The sequence below is a fragment of the Panulirus ornatus genome, chromosome 39 (assembly GCF_036320965.1).
Source record: "Panulirus ornatus isolate Po-2019 chromosome 39, ASM3632096v1, whole genome shotgun sequence".
NCBI lineage: Eukaryota > Metazoa > Arthropoda > Malacostraca > Decapoda > Palinuridae > Panulirus > Panulirus ornatus.
This window is the reverse complement of record NC_092262.1, coordinates 10,882,969-10,903,391: the sequence shown is the minus strand read 5'-3', so window position 1 is coordinate 10,903,391 and position 20,423 is coordinate 10,882,969. Positions and strand designations below refer to the sequence as shown.

At 47.3% G+C, this 20,423-nt stretch overlaps 1 protein-coding gene across 3 annotated transcripts in view; it reads right to left on the bottom strand.

The window, feature by feature from the left end:
• Positions 1-20,423, bottom strand: part of EMC8-9 (ER membrane protein complex subunit 8/9) — a 94,667-nt gene that overhangs the window by 36,907 nt on the left and 37,337 nt on the right. For 2 of the 3 annotated variants that reach the window (XM_071685060.1, XM_071685065.1), the window contains exon 2: positions 7,948-8,117. The gene's annotated coding sequence lies outside the window, so the exon portion shown is untranslated. The remainder of the gene's footprint in view (positions 1-7,947; positions 8,118-20,423) is intronic. The other variant, XM_071685063.1, reaches the window with a different exon arrangement.

The following is a 20,423-nucleotide window of genomic DNA, read 5'->3' as shown; positions in this document are numbered from 1 at the left end:
CGCTCCTCGCATCGCCCATATCTAGGTTAATGGGGACCAAAATCCTTTTATAATCCTTCCCATTTGTCAACGTCTCTTCCCTTATGCCTCCTTACCTCGCGCGGAGTTCCAACACCATTACACTAATGGTCCGAGGAGGATAGTCTGCCTCCACAAGCATATATGTAAACATTCCTTGAGCCAGGGACTCCAATTATCGGCCACATCCCCGAACTAAGGATGATCAGCTGGGTCAAGTGCTCTCTACCGCGCCCAGGATTCGAACTCGCGCGCACCCGTGCATGTATTCGCAGCCGGCAACATTAACCGCCACACCACGACGAAATCCGAGAAATATAATTGTCTTTTTCCTCAACAACAACAAGCTACAATCACACAAGTCAATATGCAAGTACAATTAACCTGATGGCCAGATACAAGACCATGGAACCGATATCATATATATATATATATATATATTATCAAATATGCTGATATAAAATTAGGTTTTTAACAGTAAAATTAATTTACTGTACACGATCAACAGAGGACGAAAATCAAAGTGCATCCCATACAATATAAACAAAATCATCAGTGTTATGATTATCCAATTTCAAAGCAGACATGGTTAAAATATCAAATAAAATCATCTAAAGGCTCGTGTGCCTATAAATTTTCCCCCGAATTGAAAGAAAATGGAGAAGAATGAAAACACGCGGGACTGTCACAGTTTCAACACAGGTTTTCAGCATTGGGGCGAAAAAAAAAAAAAAATTTAAAACAGCAAGAAATTTAGTGTTCCGTGCCTCTATGTCAACACAAGATCCAATCAGTTCTGGCCATAATGAATGTGGAGGGAAGCGACTTAGCAGCTTTCTGGGTCAGCGGAACACCACCTTTGTTTAGTAAACAGTCTATAATATACAAGGTTACGAAAACTAGCCTTCAATATGTATACCAAATGTGCTGGATATAAATAATTTTAATTATAGATATTGGGTGCTAAATACAACTGTGGTTTTAAGGCAATGGTCATGTCAAATGGTGGTGTAATGACGGGGTTTAATAAATACTGGTTTAGTGTACGGCTATATATTCATGTGGTTTATTATTAGGTTATATCAAACTATGGTTTACTGAAGGGTTATATCAAAAACTGGTTTACTGAAGGGTCATATCAAATATGGGGTTTAATGTAGGGTTTTATTAAACTGGTTTATTGTAGGGTGGTTTTAAACTGGTGTTTATTGATGAGCTACATTAAACAGTTGTCCTCAATGATAGACTCCTACAGTTTTTGTGGACATTGTCTGCATTGAGAGAGAGAGAGAGAGAGAGAGAGAGAGAGAGAGAGAGAGAGAGAGAGAGAGAGAGAGAGAGAGAGAGAGAGAGAGAGAGAGGAGCGTTGCGGGAATGGTCACGAGTGTGTTTTGTGGCAAACGCTGAAGAATGAGGAGGTAGAGTGCGTTGTGGCGGTAGACAACAGTTGGAGAGTGTGTGTGTGTGTGTGTGACTAGCTGTAGTTGCAAGGGTACGGAGAGAGAGAGAGAGAGAGAGAGAGAGAGAGAGAGAGAGAGAGAGAGAGAGAGAGAGAGAGCGTCGGTCCGTCAGCGTAATGAGCGCGAAGGCTGGGGAGAGGCAGCTGAAGAATTCAGAGCTTTACGTAAAGGCTTCAGCACAATGGAAGAGACGTGCCCGGACGCACGTACGCGCCCCGCGGGAAGAACATGCCATCCAACATCTCATTTTCCCCACCCACACACACGCACAAACCAAGCATAATTGTTGTATCTTCAGGCTAGCCCAGAGGCGCCTTAGCCTCCACCTGGTACTCGCTCTTCGTCCACTCGTCGTGCACTCATCATGCCACAGGTCAAGCCCAGAGTTCAAAGGTTAACAATGGTCGACGCTGTGGTACAGACGCGCATCAAAGGCGACCCACCTTTCATCGAGACATCGTAACCTCTGATTACCGATGACCTCTTAACAAATCTGTGATCAAAGCTTACTCTGACCTTTGACCTAAGCTCAGGGCAAAGCCTACTCTGACCTAAGCTCTGGTCTCAGCTTACTCAGGCCTACTGACTTAAGCTCAGGCCAAAGCTTACTCTAGCCTATGACCCAAACTCAGGTCAAAGTTTACTCTAGCCTGTGACCTAAACTCAGGTCGAAGCTTACTCTGACCTGTGACCTAAACTTAGGTCAAAGCTTACTCTGCCTGTGACCTAAACTCAGGTCAAAGCTTACTATGATCAATTGACCTAAACTCAAAGCTTGCTCTGAACTACGGACTTATACTCAGATCAAAGATTACGCTAATCTATGACCCCAAGCTCAGATCAAAGCTTATTAGCCTGACCTAAGCTCAGACAAAGCTTATTCTAGCCTATGATCTGACCTAAGCTCAGGTCAAACCTTATTCTAGACTATGACCTAAGCTGAGATCAAAGCTTATTCTAGTCTATGACCTAAGCTCAGATCAAGCTTACTCTGACCTCAGGTCTGATCGAAGCTTACTCTTGAGACACACAAAGAAACCTATAAACAGACACACACACACACACATACATACACAACCTAGGCTTGCATAAGAGACTTGAAGATAAGTGTATCTATATCAGACTATATATATATATATATATATATATATATATATATATATATTAGGCTGCAGACGGCGTGCCACACACCCGAGACGGGATTCGAATCTACGACAGCAGCAGTGAACCTGTGGTAGGAAGTGCGTCTTGTGCCGAGAACAAGGTCGGGTTGTTAGATTACGTGTAGCGCCTCAACTCTATCAATAGCCCAAGAGCACACACACACACACACACACACACAGAGGTCGCCCGATCTGTCACTGTGATTCAGCATGTTGTTGGAGGAGACCGCTTGGGAAGGAGGGAGAGGGAGGTGTGTGAGACGACCGCGGGAGGAGGGAGTATAGCGCTGCTGGCTGTGTGATGGTGCTTTGGGAAGACTTCGTCATCAGTGCTGAAGACGTAAAGTATGTAAATTGGTAAATGGGGTTAAATAAAATAGGGTACTCATGAACGAGTACTTCAGGAACAAAGGTAAATAGGATGAAAAAAAATATATATATACTTATAAACGAGTATATGGCGTCTGAAGTTCAAGGGGCCTGTGTACCCATGAGTGTACAGGATCAGTTAATCATCTCTCAGACACACACATGCTTCGTCTGTCCACTCGAAGTCTCCAGCCCATCCCTAACCAGCCATCCCCCCATCCTCCAACCACCCACATTCCACCTCCCATCCCACTGTCCACCACCCACTCCCCCAACCCTTCCACCACCGACACACTAGTCCAAAAGAGGTGAGTGACCTCCTCAATGCGCCAGGGCTGGCCGTATCTCCGGCAGGTGCTGGGTCCGTCTTAATCACGCCCTCCCCTGCCGCAGGTACTGGGTCCTCGGCCCTCACCACGCCCCCTGCGGCAGGTACTGGGTCCTCCCCTCACCACGCCCCCTGAGGTAGGTAGGTACGGGGTCTTCCCCTCACCACGCCCCCCTGCGGCAGGTACTGGGCCCTCGGCCCTCACCACGCCCCCTGCGGCAGGTACTGGGTCCTCGGCCCTCACCACGCCCCCTGCGGCAGGTACTGGGTCCTCCCCTCACCACGCCCACTGCGGCAGGTATTGTCCTCACCACGCCCCCTGAGGTAGGTACTGGGTCCTCCCCTCACCACGCCCACTGCGGCAGGTATTGTCCTCACCACGCCCCCTGAGGTAGGTAGTGGGTCCTCCCCTCACCACGTCCCCTGCGGCAGGTACTGGGTCCTCCCCTCACCACGCCCCCCCTGCGGCAGGTACTGGGTTCGTCCTCCTCACGTTTCCCCTTGGGAGGCCACGGGCCGGGCTCATGATCTGGCCTGAAGCAGGTTATTATGAATGGGGGCACGACAGGTCCGGTTCTGGAAGGGTGCGCCACCGCGACACACAGGACCCGGCGCTCAGAGTCGGTTTCCAGCGCCGGTTGTGTGGCGTCATGTGACTGACACGTGGGAACCAGGAGAGAGAGAGAGAGAGAGAGAGAGAGAGAGAGAGAGAGAGAGAGAGAGATCCGTCCCTGTATGGAGTACCGCTCACGTCTGGGGGGTGGTTTTATCAACCTTAGTGGACTTCTCGGAGGGAGATCCGAGCTATCAACTGTCCCAGGCGGCTAATTTCCAAAAACTTCCGACTCCTGTTGCCCTACGCCGAAGTGTGGTTCACTTTCCCCTCTTCTACAGATATTACCGTTTTTTTTTTTTTTTTTTTTGCTCCCGAGAGCTGACTGCTTGTGTGCCCCCCACCACCACTGGCTAGACCATGTAATTCTGGGCAAGCTGCTGCGTCACATGATTACAGTCTGGTCATCAGCAATTCAAGGGTGGGCCGTTTTGATACCTGCTTCTTCTTTCCCTACACGTCGAAGCTTTGGAACTCTCAACCCTCTCATGTATTTCACATTATCTATGACCTGACACTTGTCAAAAAAAAAACAAAAAAACAAGGTTTTCACCTCAAATTCTTTCCTTTGCCTTTTCGTTTTCCGTTTCATAATGCAATATAATTCAATCAAGGCTGGGCTTTAATTCAGACTTTCGGCCGTGACTGAAGCCTTTATTAAAAATAAATATTTGCTCAGTATGGAAGGGAAATTTAATACCACCACGTGTGTAATTACCTTAACTTCCCATTTGTACAGTAGGGAGAAAATGAGATGGCGGCGGTGTTCTACACTCGTGGGGTCCCATCTTTTGGACTTCCTCTGACATCAGGTAGCCTTTTAAAACTCCGTAAAAACTACTGACGTCAGTCACTTTACACTGTCTAGTTTCATTCCAACCACACACCAACACTTGTGCTGCATCGCCGCTACTTTATGTCCTTTCTAACAAGCGTCTTGTCCAGCGTCATGTACTGGCGTCTGGTTACTCCACTATCGCCCCTCACGAGGAACTGTTCATCTCATCAGTGCTTCCCAATCTTAAAGGCTGTGATCAGGTCGCCCCTCACTCTTCTCTCTTCCAAGGAAGGCCTCCAAGCCAATCCCTGCAAGTCGGCACTCTCCTTGTTGCTGTGGGACCCCTCTGCATCGGGTCTTTTGTGCCTCTTTAGGTGCGGTGGCCAAACCCGAGAAGCAGAGTCCAGGTTTTGGCCTCATGCACGATGCGAACGGCCCGATGAATCATTCCCTCACGTGCGACCGTGAATCTCATCAAACAGCTGGTCTCCATTTCTCCCAAATTGGAGTCCCTGGAGACTCGGCGCCAAGAAGGACACTGTCTGTCGAAGGCCTTCTCCCCCCCCACCGTCCCTCTCAACACCCAGAATCCTGCACCTCTGCCAGGAAGACATCATGCCATCTTGGGCATGTCCAATGGTGACTGGTGCGTCCACCCCGACCCTGTGCGATCATATTAGCATTCGCTCACTAAAATAAGGAGATGGTGGATCTCTTGATCAGATGGGTCTAGATGCGCGCGTGATCGCGACGACTGTTTTATGGGGAGAGAGTTTTTTTTTCTTACATGCTCGTCGCCCCGTCTAACCTTGTGTATATGTAACACCTCTTTACCTCCATGTATGCATGCACACACACACAGACCCTGGGTTATGTCAGTGTGTGTGTGTGTGTGCGAGCGCGCGCTGGAGTTTCTTATGAAATGTGTATATCTAGTTACATTCACATATGTGCAAACACATGCATAGATATAATGCATGTTTGCACATATTTACATTGAGTACATAAAAGCACACCATATACGAGAATGTGGTTCAGTACCCAAATACATGGAAAAGTATGAGTTTCTAAACATACAGGCCACAGCAAGACATGGTCCACACATACAGGCCACAGTATGACATGGCCCACACACACAGGCCACAGTATGACATGGCCCACACACACAGGCCACAGTATGACATGGTCCACACGTACAGGCCACAGTATGACATGGTCCACACGTACAGGCCACAGTATGACATGGTCCACACGTACAGGCCACAGTATGACATGGTCCACACGTACAGGCCACAGTATGACATGGTCCACACGTACAGGCCACAGTATGACTTGGGCCACACATACAGGCCACAGTATGACTTGGGCCACACATACAATCCACAGTATGACTTGGGCCACACTGGATCCTGTCAGGTTATACCCTTTCACCGTGACATTTTTGCTTTCCCTCACCAGACACTTTCTCCGCCACTCCCAGTTTTCTGCCACGTATACACCACGCTCTTACACACACACACACACACACACGACTGCCAATCAACTTTCATGGAGTACAATCACTTGGAAGAATCCATCGGTCCCCATACGAGTGATTGTAGCGCAGCTAGAGGGATGTATGAACCCCCACACAAGAGGTCTCTTGTGTTCGTATAATCCTAAACTGCACACATGTATACAATCAGCAGGAGGGAAATGTGGAGGCGCCCTTGAGTGAAGACCCCTCTCAACGGCACTGGACTTCGACGACACCACCCGGCGGAGGCGACTCGTCCCACTCGCATCGCAACAACGAGAGAAGCGCAATTCCCAAGTCCCCCCCCCCCCCCCCAACCAAGCCAATCCTCTCTCCGCCGCCAGGTACGGAAGCGAACGCCAGGCGGTGACCACCACCAGCGGCCAGGACAACCCAGGTGGTGACTGCAAGGTGGCGTGGGCATCTCAAGGACAGATGGTGCTATTTGACACGCGGGGGAAAAACTCTACTATGCGAGCAATCTTGAGGCTTAGTCATGGTCTACATACATCAATGGTCGACAAGGACACACGAACACCACTAAAATAAATAAATAAATATATATATATATATATATATATATATATATATATATATATATATATATATATATATACCTATGATTCCACGAGGAAAATGAAACACGATAAGTCCCAAGTGCACTTTCGTGTAATAATCACATCATCAGGGGAGACAAGAGAAATATAACAGTCAGTTGATATACATCGAAGAGACGAAGCTAGGACGCCATATCAACTGACTGTTATATTTCTCTGGTGTCTCTCCCCTGATGATATTATTACACGAAAGTGCACTTGGGAACTTACCGTGTTTCATTTTCCCCGTGGAATCATAGGAATTTCTTGATCACGAGCAAAATTGTGATCCCTTCCAATATATATATATATATATATATATATATATATATATATATATATATATATATATATATATATATATATAAGCATTCGGAGGGAAGGTTTACATAAGTACACCCGTCGCTCACTCATGGATAAAGTACACGCTGGCTAAGTTCCATGTTCAGGTCCAGCTGGACAACTGCCTATTCGTAAACCCCAGCACTCAAATCCACCTCCATATTCTACCTGCTTTATCTACACCCACGTTAGAGAGTTTATCGACCGCTCTCTCTCTCTCTCTCTCTCTCTCTCTCTCTCTCTCTCTCTCTCTCTCTCTCTCACACACTATGCAACGCCTCGTCCACGCAGACTGACGAAAATGGGAACACAAAAATTGATCTCCAAGATAACCTTGGGCTGTGTGTAGTACGTTCTTACGGCCGTGCCCCCTACCCAGCAACGGCGGAGGAAGGGCGTGGAAAACGCAGTCTCGTCCCCCGCACGACGGCTGAGTCCAGTGCTCTTGTGCCGTGTATGGCCAGCCTAGGCCACTGTACTGCTGGGTCCAGTGATTATGTGCTGTGTGTGGCCAGCATGGGCCACTGTACTGCTGGGTCGAGTATCTGGGCCATGCGTGGCCAGCCTGGGCCACTCCGAGTACACCTCCATCGGTCACAACCCAAGACAGACCTCACTACTTTGAGGAGCAGCAGCACCTTGCCTAACCAAGCAACTCCACATATTCAAACTTAAGCAACGCTACCAGCAGTAGTTATAATGACACATCTACTTAAAAGAATCTTCAACATTTAATGTTTCCTTCTTGAAAAATCACAACTTACCTCTGAATCTTCGAGAATGCTGTCTTCTGGCGTGTGACAACGAGTTCCTCCTCACCTGCTCTTGTGTAACCCAAGTTAAAACTCGAAGGATCAGCTACTGGATGACGCAAGCTAGGTTGCGAGCCTCACCGTGGCCAACGTCTGAACTCTATACAAGCCTCCCCAACCTGCTGTGGGTAAGAGATGACAGAGATTAACACTTAGGTGACAAAGCCAGTACAGTGCGCAACTAAATCACCAGACATACAACAGGGATCTAATAACACCATTTCACACTCAAAGTATTACAGATTTCCATAACCTAAAAATCGTTAATCAAAGACAACCTTTGTATCAAACTGGACAAATGACACCATTATGAACCTGTTCTGTGGCTTTGAGGATACACATAGCCAATACGATAAGCCAAATTCTGTGGCCACAAAAGACACCAACAACTTGATAAATCCTTCTTCCTACATCTGAACACACAATGCGATAGTGGGTTTCTTAAATACGTTTTATGAAATAGGTAAAAGAAATGGGTTTAATGTGCAATCATACGACACCAATACATTACCTTGAATCCAATACGAGTGCTACTGTTTGACGACTACATGAAACGTTTACTAAACTACTGTTGGACTACATGAAACGTTTTAGTCTACAATTTGATGTCTGACTACAAGAAACGTTTACTAGTCTACAATTTGATGTTAGACTACAAGAAACACTTACTAGTCTACTATTTGACTACAAGAAACGTTTACTAGTCTACTATTTGACCACAAGAAACGTTTACTAGTCTACTATTTGATGACTACACGTAATTAAAGCTATCATCTGACGACAGCACGTGTAATGTGGACGTAATGCCTTCGTGTGTGTGAGGGAGGACAGTAAATGTGCCGACACCACAAAACCATCATAATATTATAAACGTTCATCACATCCGTGTTTATATCATACTAAGCATACCTGGGGGCTATTTGCAGTCTGGCGTGGTCTACTGCCAATAAACATGATGCAGTTTCATAACGCGAGATGCATTAGTTAGCAAAATACTGACATATATATACACTATACCCGTCACTAATCACAACACTGCAAACCACATTACTCCAGTGATTCACACGTAATCATTGCAAGATGCAATTGCAACGGGTAAGGATTATTTTCCCCTTAAAACAACGAGAAACTTTACACAGTTTGATTTCCATACAGTAAGGTTTTTCTTCAATTCCTTCTTTGTTCCTCGAACGGGACTGTATCAAAACTAAAAGGTCCTCATAATATTTAATAATGTATTACGTCAGTAATTACCCTCTATGTAAATACTTTAAGTATCTACACTTCCTCAAAAAAAAAAACGTGTAATACTAAATAATAATCTATTACGTCAGTAGTCAGTTTTTATTATGCAAAATACTCTAAATATCAACCTTACGTAACTGACAACTATTTCTTTTCCCCCCTTCGCCAGTGCTGTGCCACACAACATACCTGATCCAAAGTGATCGCAATATACGTGTGGCACAAAAACATGCCAGTTGACACGGCTGGGGCTTGGGGCATACACGGCTGGGGCTCGGGGCATGTGAAGTGGTGTTACCCTGACGTAATACCTTATCTCCGACCCTGATCGTCCCACGAATGGTATTCCTAATTACTCAATATTGCGATGACGGAGATAAGAGCGGGAAATTATTTTCATGTTTGACATCTCTGTAAATGTCAAAATATGGAGGACAATCATTCAGGGGACACTAAAAGAGAGAAAATAAAATTAGATGAAATATTAAGACATACAAGCCATAAATCAAATTAAATACAAGCCAACATGAGCGCTTTTAAGACAGAGATTGCACGGAAGATGTGTAGCGTGGGAGTGTTTCGCAATACACACGCCTTCGCGAGCCTAGTATCAAACCAACGGAAAAATACGTTACGTGGCCGAGGTCATACGATGTGCGACGTGGAAAAATAACGTCATACCATCGCGTCCGTCGGTACAGTACAATGGAGAGTCCCAGATGACTCACGAATTATAGATAAGACATTACATCACTATAATTGCCCCACTCAATCCCAGAGATTATTACTCTAGAATAATCAATGATCGCCCATGATAACTCTCCTCCTAGATCCTAGCACCATAGATACTAGAAAGTGTCAACCAGGAAGAATGACAATATAGGTAAGGTTTTAAGATGTAACGTGGCCTGGCAAGCATACTAGGGTTCTGTCACAAGTCTTGTGATCTGGTCCACAGTCCAAGTGTTGGCCCAGGGTATAGCCCACACCGCTGGCTTTGGGGTCATCACTTGTCGTGTGTAAGTCATTTACGATCATCTGTGGGACATTTACGCGAGTAAATAAAACTTAATATCGAAAGTACAAGGCATGGCTCTAATATGGTGACCTGTTCTTCCTACGAGTGTCCGTCCACCTGTTCGTCTGTACGTGTGCAAATCATTATTATAATGATCATATGCAACCCCGATATCCTCACCCTTATATGGGGGGGCCTCCAGCAGCGGAGGGGGTTACGATCCAAACGTGAGCAGGGTAAGGTGGACACCTTTGGGGGGGGGGGGGGGGGGGGGGGAGCCGTTAGAACGACGCGGGAGCTTTTATTTACCGTTTTTTTTTGTGGCGATGATGCAAAAGCCCCATTGTCGATGGCTGGGTCCGCCAACGAGGTGCTTGTTTTTAACCAATTACGGGGTGGAGTCCTGTAGCACCAGTACGCGCGCGTGCGTGCGTGTGTAAACATCAACGTACCCACAACACTAGACTCGTAAAACTCCGCCTCACTGGGGTCCCGTTCCCCACGCATCAGCTTCGTTGACAGACTGTGTTTTCCAAGCACAGGCGACCCGCTTGCGCCTTCCTCCTGCTGAACCGCACGCGGGGGTATTTTCATGGCTGCAATAAAACAGGTGTTGCGCTACACAACATGCCCGCTAAAAACCCAACTTACTCGCGTCCGGGCAAAAAAATAAATAATTTCTCAACTTCTGCAATTCCTTTGTACATGATACTGATGTAAACACTTTCCCCCCCCCAATTTGATCCCTCCAAGATATTAGACTATGTGGTACATCCACTCCCACCCCACCCCCACAGTCTTGACAAGAAAACCCCAGTCAAGCCAACAAGGCAATTAAACCTTTGGGGAGAGACGGGAGGCGACAGGTGATCCCGGAAGATATATTACGACATTCCCCTGGCAGGTGTGGACACACACACACACACACACACACACACACACACACACACACACAGTGTAGAACTCCCTCTCAAATAGTACATACAAGCCATTTCACACAAGTGCCTGAGACTCCATGCGCGTACAACTCTCCCTCTGTACAAACTCATACGTAAACACACACACGTAATCACACAGCCATGGGTGTAAGTGATCATGACTACCTATGCCAAGTATATTAACGAGGCGGTATAGTGTTAAGTGTTACACTGCTGCAGTGGCCTGGGTCACTTGCATGCCCAGTGCATATCAGAGCCTCTCTCTGTTCACTGTTTCGACGCCATAGTGTAACATGGCTGGCTGGTTGGCCACAGTGCTACATGGCTGGCTGGCCATAGTGTAACATGGCTGGTTGGCCACAGTGTAACATGGCTGGCTGGTTGGCTACAGTGCTACATGGCTGGCTGGCCATAATGTAACATGGCTGGTTGGCCACAGTGTAACATGGCTGGCTGGTTGGCTACAGTGCTACATGGCTGGTTGGTTCGCTAACTTCGCAAAACCAGTACTTCATTTTCTAACAATACAAGGATAAAAGGCCTCAAAATGTCTATTCCAATCACAAGTGATGCTGACTGGAACAAATGATATTTCTGGTGTGGTCGTCAAACACAAATGCATACACACTTCCTCTCAAAAAAATGGTTTGGACAGTGTGAGATGTAGGTACTTGAAGGCTTACACTGAAATGGTTATACCCAATTCTTTTTTTTAGTAATGTGGCTGAACAAGTCTGCAATAAATGCGATATTGCGAGACGTGCTAACATTCATGTCCCTGTGGGTTCATTTCCTCCATTGGGACGGCCAATATAGTACATACAGCAATACATATTTACCCTCATAAAACCTCAATTTCCTCCTAAAAATAAAAAAAGTCCAATCATCTGAACCACCACTAAAATTTATATTAACATTTTGTGCATGTTGAATTACTTATATCAATTCTAATATTACCCACGAATATGTTCCAAACGCTGGGTCATTTCTATTTTCAACAATGCTCTCAATGCTGACCAGCACCACCACCGTGTGTGTGTGTGTGTGTGTGAAGAACAAGTCTTCGAACATCAACAGATGCTGCTACATCACTCCCCTAACCCGACAACTGGTGATGGAGGAAAGAATGAACTAATTTGCTTTCATTCTGAAGTTCATCTATCAGCCACGGACGTTTTCAAACTCGCCTAAATGTTTGCCGAGGTTTATGTATATCACACATTTTACGTATATACCAATGTCTTGCGTATATACCAATGTCTTGCGTATATACCAATGTCTTAATTGTATTATGGAGCATTTCCTTCCAGTACATACACCAGCATCCTGCCTAAAACACATACTACACTCATACATAGTCTATCTAAAAAGTATATAGTACTGGAAAACATCAGAAATTTATTGTGACTACATTCTGCTCCGGTCATAAAAATCTTAATATACAAAGAGAACGACCATTAAACACGAACTGGGTTCCCAAGATAGACTGCAGATTCAACAATTTCTGGCTTTTTCCTGGACAAACACAGACTGTCCCCAGACCAAAACAATCTAACCTTTTAACTGACATTCTTAATCGGCCATTTACATGGTATGAATTATGGTTAACAGCCCATAAATCAGGTCTTAACAGCTGCAATAACAACGCCTCTGAACCATCATGAAATCTACAATATATAGTTCGCTTCCACATCTTCCCTCGTGCCCAAACCAGAACTCCATTTTCTAACAATACAAGGATAAAAGGCCTCAAAATATCCATTCCAATCACAAGTGATGTTGACTAGAAATATGTATTTCTGGAAAGGTCGTCAAACACTGCATACATAACGCTTCCTCAAAAAAAAAAAAAAAAAAAAAAAAAAAAAAAAAAAAAAAAAAACTGGTTTGGACAGTGTGAGATGTAGGCGTTTGAAGGCTTACAGTGAAATGGTTATACCCATTTTTTTCCCGTAATGTGCAAATGAACCAGTAATAAGCACAAGTTAAACTCATTAAATCCAGCAGACATGAAATGTTAATACCGTAAACATTAACTACTTAGATACAAGCGTGTTTCTCCAAACAGATAATACACAAGACAATATAAAGCGAATGTATTTTACATTTCTCTGACAGTCGTACATCTGAACAACATGAACATTTAATACACATTAGTTACACCATAAGATGCTAACACTGCATACAATGTTCATAGTTTCCAAGGGTCAAGTCTGTATACAATGTTAATAGTTTCCAAGGGCCAAGTCCCCATCAGTGAAGGGTTGATGGAGCCAACGTCTACAAGGACCGATATCTTTCCTCGTCCTCAAATCATCGTCCCCTGGGGGGTTTATCTTCGTCCCCAGGGGATGTCGTCCTCAAATCATCGTCCCCAGGGGGTTCATCTTCGTCCCCAGGGGATGTCGTCCTCAAATCATAGTCCCCAGGGGGTTCATCTTCGACCCCAGGGGATGCCGTCCTCAAATCATCGTCCCCAGGGGGTGTTCATCTTCGTCTCCAGGGGCTGTCGTCCTCAAATCATCGTCCCCCAGGAGGGCTCACCTTCGTCCCCAGGGTATGAAGACCTCGGTCACCAAGGCCTGTGGTCATCGCCACAGGAGCGAGGTCATCGTTCACCACAGGATAAGACACACGAGACGCGAGATATAACCCACCACCATCACCACACAAAGGTCAACGTGAAATGTTTATACCTCCTCCCAGGGAATTATTCCGGCTCCCGTGTCTAGCAACCTGGAGCCGGATCCGGACGCGCGCACACGAACACACACACACACCAGAGCCGGATATACGAGAGAGAGAGAGAGAGAGAGAGAGAGAGAGAGAGAGAGAGAGAGAGAGAGAGAGAGAGAGAGAGAGAGAGATACAAAGGTGAAATAAAAAAAAATATTGACGGTCATCCCCCCCATAAAAAGTCCATAATATATTTTTCCCATCCAATTCTACATTTTGTCTTCTGTGGCAGAGAGAAAGGGACCACTCCCTCCCTCCCCCATCCCGTGCTGGCTACACACCTGGCTGATCTAAGAAAGTGAAGGGAGTGACGCCCCAGGTACGAGAGAGAGAGAGAGAGAGAGAGAGAGAGAGAGAGAGAGAGAGAGAGAGATTTAGTCAACTGAAAATCTGCAAGTCAGGCGGTGGAAAATCCTGAACTCGTTAAGAGGAGAATAATTCTTAAGAGATAGGACAATACTCCTCTCTCTCTCTCTCTCTCTCTCTCTCTCTCTCTCTCTCTCTCTCTCTCTCTCTCTCAATCGTTCACTTATTTCACTCATGTTATACTAAAACTCCGGTGTACATCGTCAAAAAAAAAGTGAATTCTTTACAATTCACTTTCCTCCAAAACGTACACATACTTGCATATACATAAACCATCTCAATATACATACATAACCACACAATAAACAATCGCACATACAAATTTAAGCCAACAAGTTTACGTGTTCATATATACATATGAATATGCATCTATGCATTGTCACTGGTTCCCGGTCATCAGCTGGTCGCCTTGCACGCACACATCAACATTGCAGTCAAGAGGCGTTACGTCATACAAGACCTCAAGACGGACCAACACCCTCCACCCACACACAGAGACCTTGAACCCTGACCCCCAAAATTTTGGTTCTGCCTTAGGGGAAGATTCTGTACCGCTAGGTTTAAATATTCAAGACTGCTCCTCCCCGCTCTTAAATGTGGGCGGGGGGGGAGGAGAGTAGGTTAAAGGTTACCCGCTACTGTAGGGGGTGTAAAGTAGGTGACAGAGGTTGAGTGAGGGACTGGATACATGCTTTAGGGAGGTTGTAAAGGGATGAATGCTTCTTAAAAGAAGTTGTAAGGGATTGGATACATATTTGAGAGGTTTGTGGGGCACTGGACATATGTTTTGGAAGTTGTGAGGGACTGGATAATGTCAAGATGGTTGCGAGACGCGATACATGTTGGGAGGTTGTGAAGAAGGTTGTAATTACTTATTTGTACTACATGGGGAGGTAGCTCTACATTCGCAGGGCCACGTAGAGCAGGGTCACATCACGAACATGTTCAACAACCGTACTTTTCAAACTTCTGTTGTCCACATGTACAACATTCTCATTCACTTCATTCATCCACCGCTCTACCATGTGTGCATATTTCTTCAGCATATGTTTCCCCTTAAAGTTATGAAGTCATGTCCTGTGGTTTCTCTATTCCTAAGCCTTTCGAAGAACTGTTAACTGTCTATATTGTTTTAAAAACTATAAAAAGGTTGTGATCAGGTCACCCCTGACTCGCCTCTCTTTCAAAGTGGACTAATCTAAGGCCTATAGAGCCTTCCCTTGTAACACATCTTTCTGAAATCGGGCGCCATCCATGTTCCCCTCCTCTGGACCTTCTCCATCAGCTCGGATAGTTTGTGTTCGCATGGAGTCTTCGACGCCTGCACGCCGGGGGAGGGGCAAAGGAGGGGTTTGAGAGAGAGAGAGAGAGAGAGAGAGAGAGAGAGAGAGAGAGAGAGAGAGAGAGAGAGAGAGAGAGAGAACACGTGAGATAAGGCACCCGTGAAGGTGGTCGGGTGAGGGATGAACAAAGGTCACGGAGGAGGAGGAGGAGGGGGGGCGAGACATGTACAGGGGTAGAGGTCAGGAGAGGTGAAGCTACCGACCGACCAGCCCTGTCGCGCGGGAGTCTGTCAAGATAAGGTACAAGTGCATCTGGGAGCGAGGCCCTCGGTGCTGGAGAGGCGAGTGGCAGACTGGGGACATGGCGAATCCAACAGCAGGGTGTAGCGGCTGGGAGGGGATAGTGGAGGGTGTATCTGCCTAGGACACTGGAGAGGGAGGCTGTGCCGCTTGGGACACTGGAGAGGGAGGCTGTGCCGCTTGGGACACTGGAGAGGGAGGCTGTGCCGCTTGGGACACTGGAGAGGGAGGCTGTGCCGCTTGGGACTGGGACACTGGAGAGGGAGGCTGTGCCGCTTGGGACACTGGAGAGGGAGGCTGTGCCGCTTGGGACACTGGAGAGGGAGGCTGTGCCGCTTGGGACACTGGAGAGGGAGGCTGTGCCGCTTGGGACACTGGAGAGGGAGGCTGTGCCGCTTGGGACACTGGAGAGGGAGGCTGTGCCGCTTGGGACACTGGAGAGGGAGGCTGTGCCGCTTGGGACACTGGAGAGGGAGGCTGTGCCGCTTGGGACACTGGAGAGGGAGGCTGTGCCGCTTGGGACACTGGAGAGGGAGGCTGTGCCGCTTGGGACACTGGAGAGGGAGGCTGTGCCGCTTGGGACACTGGAGAGGGAGGCTGTGCCGCTTGGGACACTGGAGAGGGAGGCTGTGCCGCTTGGGACACTGGAGAGGGAGGCTGTGCCGCTTGGGACACTGGAGAGGGAGGCTGTGCCGCTTGGGACACTGGAGAGGGAGGCTGTGCCGCTTGGGACACTGGAGAGGGAGGCTGTGCCGCTTGGGACACTGGAGAGGGAGGCTGTGCCGCTTGGGACACTGGAGAGGGAGGCTGTGCCGCTTGGGACACTGGAGAGGGAGGCTGTGCCGCTTGGGACACTGGAGAGGGAGGCTGTGCCTGCTTGGGACACTGGAGAGGGAGGGTGCACGGCTGCTCTGACATATAACCGGGAGAGTGGAGGGGACAAGGATACAGGGGAAGTGAAAGGCGTTGCATCAGGATACAAGGGGAGGAGCACAGAGTACAAAATTGGCAAGTGCAACACACTCTCCTGACGAAGGGGTGCCACTGGACGGGCTAAAGCCACAGCTCCGCCAGGCAGTGCAGCTGAGGGCAACAATCCTATATGAAATACAGAGGAACTCACGACACAGTGACGAGGCAAGAGGAAAACATATGCAGACACAAGCATACGCTGGTCAAGGTTAACACAAACACACAAACACCAGTCTCTAGGACCCGGGTTCGAGTCCAAGGCGAGGGCAGCCGGCTCACAGTCAACCCAGCTGTTCATCCTTTCAAGCCTAGACATGTGTGCGTATACATTAAGACATTATGTAGTTAGTGCGTGTGTGTGTGTGTGTTGCCAGGTTTCGCCGGAATGTGGTTATATCGCGAGCGAAAGGTCACCTTGGGCGAGTCTCCATCACCGTCCACTGGACAGAAACGAATCGAGTCTTGCCGATCGCCTCGTTGCGAAGAAATCCACCACTTCCCTGCTCCTGCGCGGGGTGCACCCTCAGGGGAGGGTACTAAAGGGTATGGTTGTAACAAAACAGCAATCATGCACCAGTAGTAGTGTGCATACAGCAATATGTCTGCCACCTCACTTTACCAGCCCCCAGTGTACTGGTGGTCGAATTCCATACCATCAGCGCACACTTACTGCAACGCACTGGAAGGGCGTCACACTCGAAGTGTGACCGCCGGGGTCTGCACAGAGCAGCAGATGGGGGACAACAGGGGTAAGGGATGTGGCTGGCGTTTACCCAACACGCATAGACGTGACCCGCCATGGCCGCGGTGCCGTCCCCAATACACGACAGCTTCCACGCCACAACGCGGGGGTTAAGTCGACACGCAAGCAATGCGGTGACATGATATCAGGATAAGAGATGCGTGTGCTGGGGAGAACGGGGAGGCCTAGGCTGGTGCATCGCCAAGGCTCAAAACAAGCCAGACCCCCGTTCCTACCAGGCGACGGGTACCGTGAGGACGCCAAGTTGTGAAGAGGACGATGCATTCTGGAACAACTGGGCGTCAGGTTGGGGGGAGGGGGACAGAGAGAGAGAGAGAGAGAGAGAGAGAGAGAGAGAGGCGGGCTTGTGGTTAGGTAACTTGTCTGTTGGGGTGATGCTGTGCGAGAGAGGCGGGATTGTGGTTAGGTAACTCGTCCGCTTCGGGCGATGCTGTGATTTCCTCCATTCTCTTGTCCCTCAACTTCGTCAGCAGGACGCAACACCAACATAAATACGTTGAGGCTGTTACATTAGAGAGAAAGAGAGAAATGGTTGAAAATATAATACCATGGCTCTTGTGTCCATACCAGTACGCTAGACATGGCATGATGATCTTGCATCAACACACATTCGCTAATGTGTTTCAAGGTCAGTATAGTCGCGTGGCTTCGAAAGTGTTCTTCAATGTGTGTCATACTGAGGGGCAAAATATGACTATATTATCCATAGAGGCGATGACAACAAGGGAAGGGAATCTAACCCATCCCAATATATTCTATAGATGTACGTCTATGATACAAGGGTATGGACTGAGACCCCTACTCATATATCACGTCTCAGAAATTTGGACAGAAGGATAGTATTACACTATCCTTCTGCAGATAACCCTCGTCACAGACCATCAGGAAGGAGTGGAGTGGTGTTGGGATAGAGAGCCTTCTCTTTACTATCCTCTCTCCATCTATATACACCAGGAAAGTTGGCTACTTTCATGACCATCTCCCTGCATTTAACCTCGCCACGGACCATCAGGTGTTCTTTCCCTCTGGCCTTGCCAGTCCTCCATGGGACCACAAGCCTCCAGAAGAGGACATCGGGTAGACAACAGAGAATGATGACACACGGGAGACCCGAAACGCTCATGGATTTCCCTCCCGGGGACCCAGTTATCTCCCACTCACTCTTACTGCCACGGTGGAGAGCAGTGAACCCACGGATCGGCGGTTGCACGTGATGCCGGCCACACGTGTCAGGGGGGTATACAAGGAGAAGGTCCGGCGGAGGCATGACCCTAAATAAGTGAGGGATCCCCTTACCTGGGCCAGCAACCTACCACACACACAAAGTCCTTATACACCGCCTTACACCAACAATGGTGTGTGGTGTGGGTGGGTGTGGAGGGGTTCCTCCCCCCCCAAGTCTGCGACACTTATTCGAAGGCGAAAGCTACAGTTAACTGCCACCGGTAACAGTTACGTAACCACACTCCGGTTATCTCGCCGAACAAGACGCGTTACGAGCCTGGCCTGGGCTGACCACTGAGGGATCAGGTCAAAGGTCAGGTCATTCATAGCCAAGAAGTCGTTCCATCGCGCTCACACAATCATGTATAACAACAATGACAAGTGGGAGCGGATGCGGCCTTTCTTCATCTGTTCCTGACGCTACCTCGCTAACGCGGGAAAAGGCGATCAAAACAATAATAATAAATAATGTTTACACAAAAAGACACTACTGATCAGCTTTGCGTAACCATTTCAAAAAAACCGACTAAAGACGAAAAAATCTAAAAATCACTCGTGCAAACGATTATATAACACAATACCTACATGCAACAGTAATATCCTCTGGTCCTGTTAATTTGACAACAGAGGAAGGTCACCTTACAGACAATCCCTGGAGTAGTATGTTGAAGTGTAAGAAACGGGAATGGTTCAGTTATGAAGAGAACATGCGTCTAAAACCACAAGGGAAGCTACCATTACGTAAGGTTGGTTATGGCGTCCCAGCCAACCACCACTACGATCGCTCAGTCCATATATGAATATTTTCTGTTTTTTTTTTAATTTCTTCATAAATATTCGCCATTTCCCGCGCTAGCGAGGTAGCGTTTGAGGACAAAGGACTGAGCCTTCCGAGGAAATATCCTCGCTTGGCCCCCTTCTCTATTCCTTCTTTTGAAAAATCAAAAACGGGAGGGGAGGATTTCCAGCCCCCTCCTCACTCCCTTCCCTTTTAGTCGCCTTCTACGACACGCAGGGAATACGTGGGAAGTATATTTTTTCCCCTATCCCCAGGGATACATAATATATATATATATATATATATATATATATATATATATATATATATATATATATCCCCGGCTGCCTCAAGATGTTAGGTAATCGTGCCTTAACAACAGATGTTATCAGCCTGAGTACACAGGATGGCTCGGCCCTTCCCATACCGTAAGACCAGACCGCTGCTGGAGCCACCACGACCACGGAGCCCCAACCTCGAAAACCACAGGACAGGATCGAAAGTGGTTGTGGCTGTGTTACGGTGCACCGGACGGACCTACATAATGCTGTTCCACCGACAACACAGCCGCCACGACACGCACACACAGTTTATAAGTCTTCAGTTTATATAGCTTGCAATCTGTTTTATCTAGATCTAAACCAATGTCCTCTTGAGTTCCTGCATATCCAAGACTGCGCTGCAAGCAGGAGCGGGGAGGTGGCGGTTTCCCTCAAAGGAAGAAGTCCCTTAGCTAAAGTGTACTTTTCGATATATATAATATAATATATATATATATATATATATATATATATATATATATATA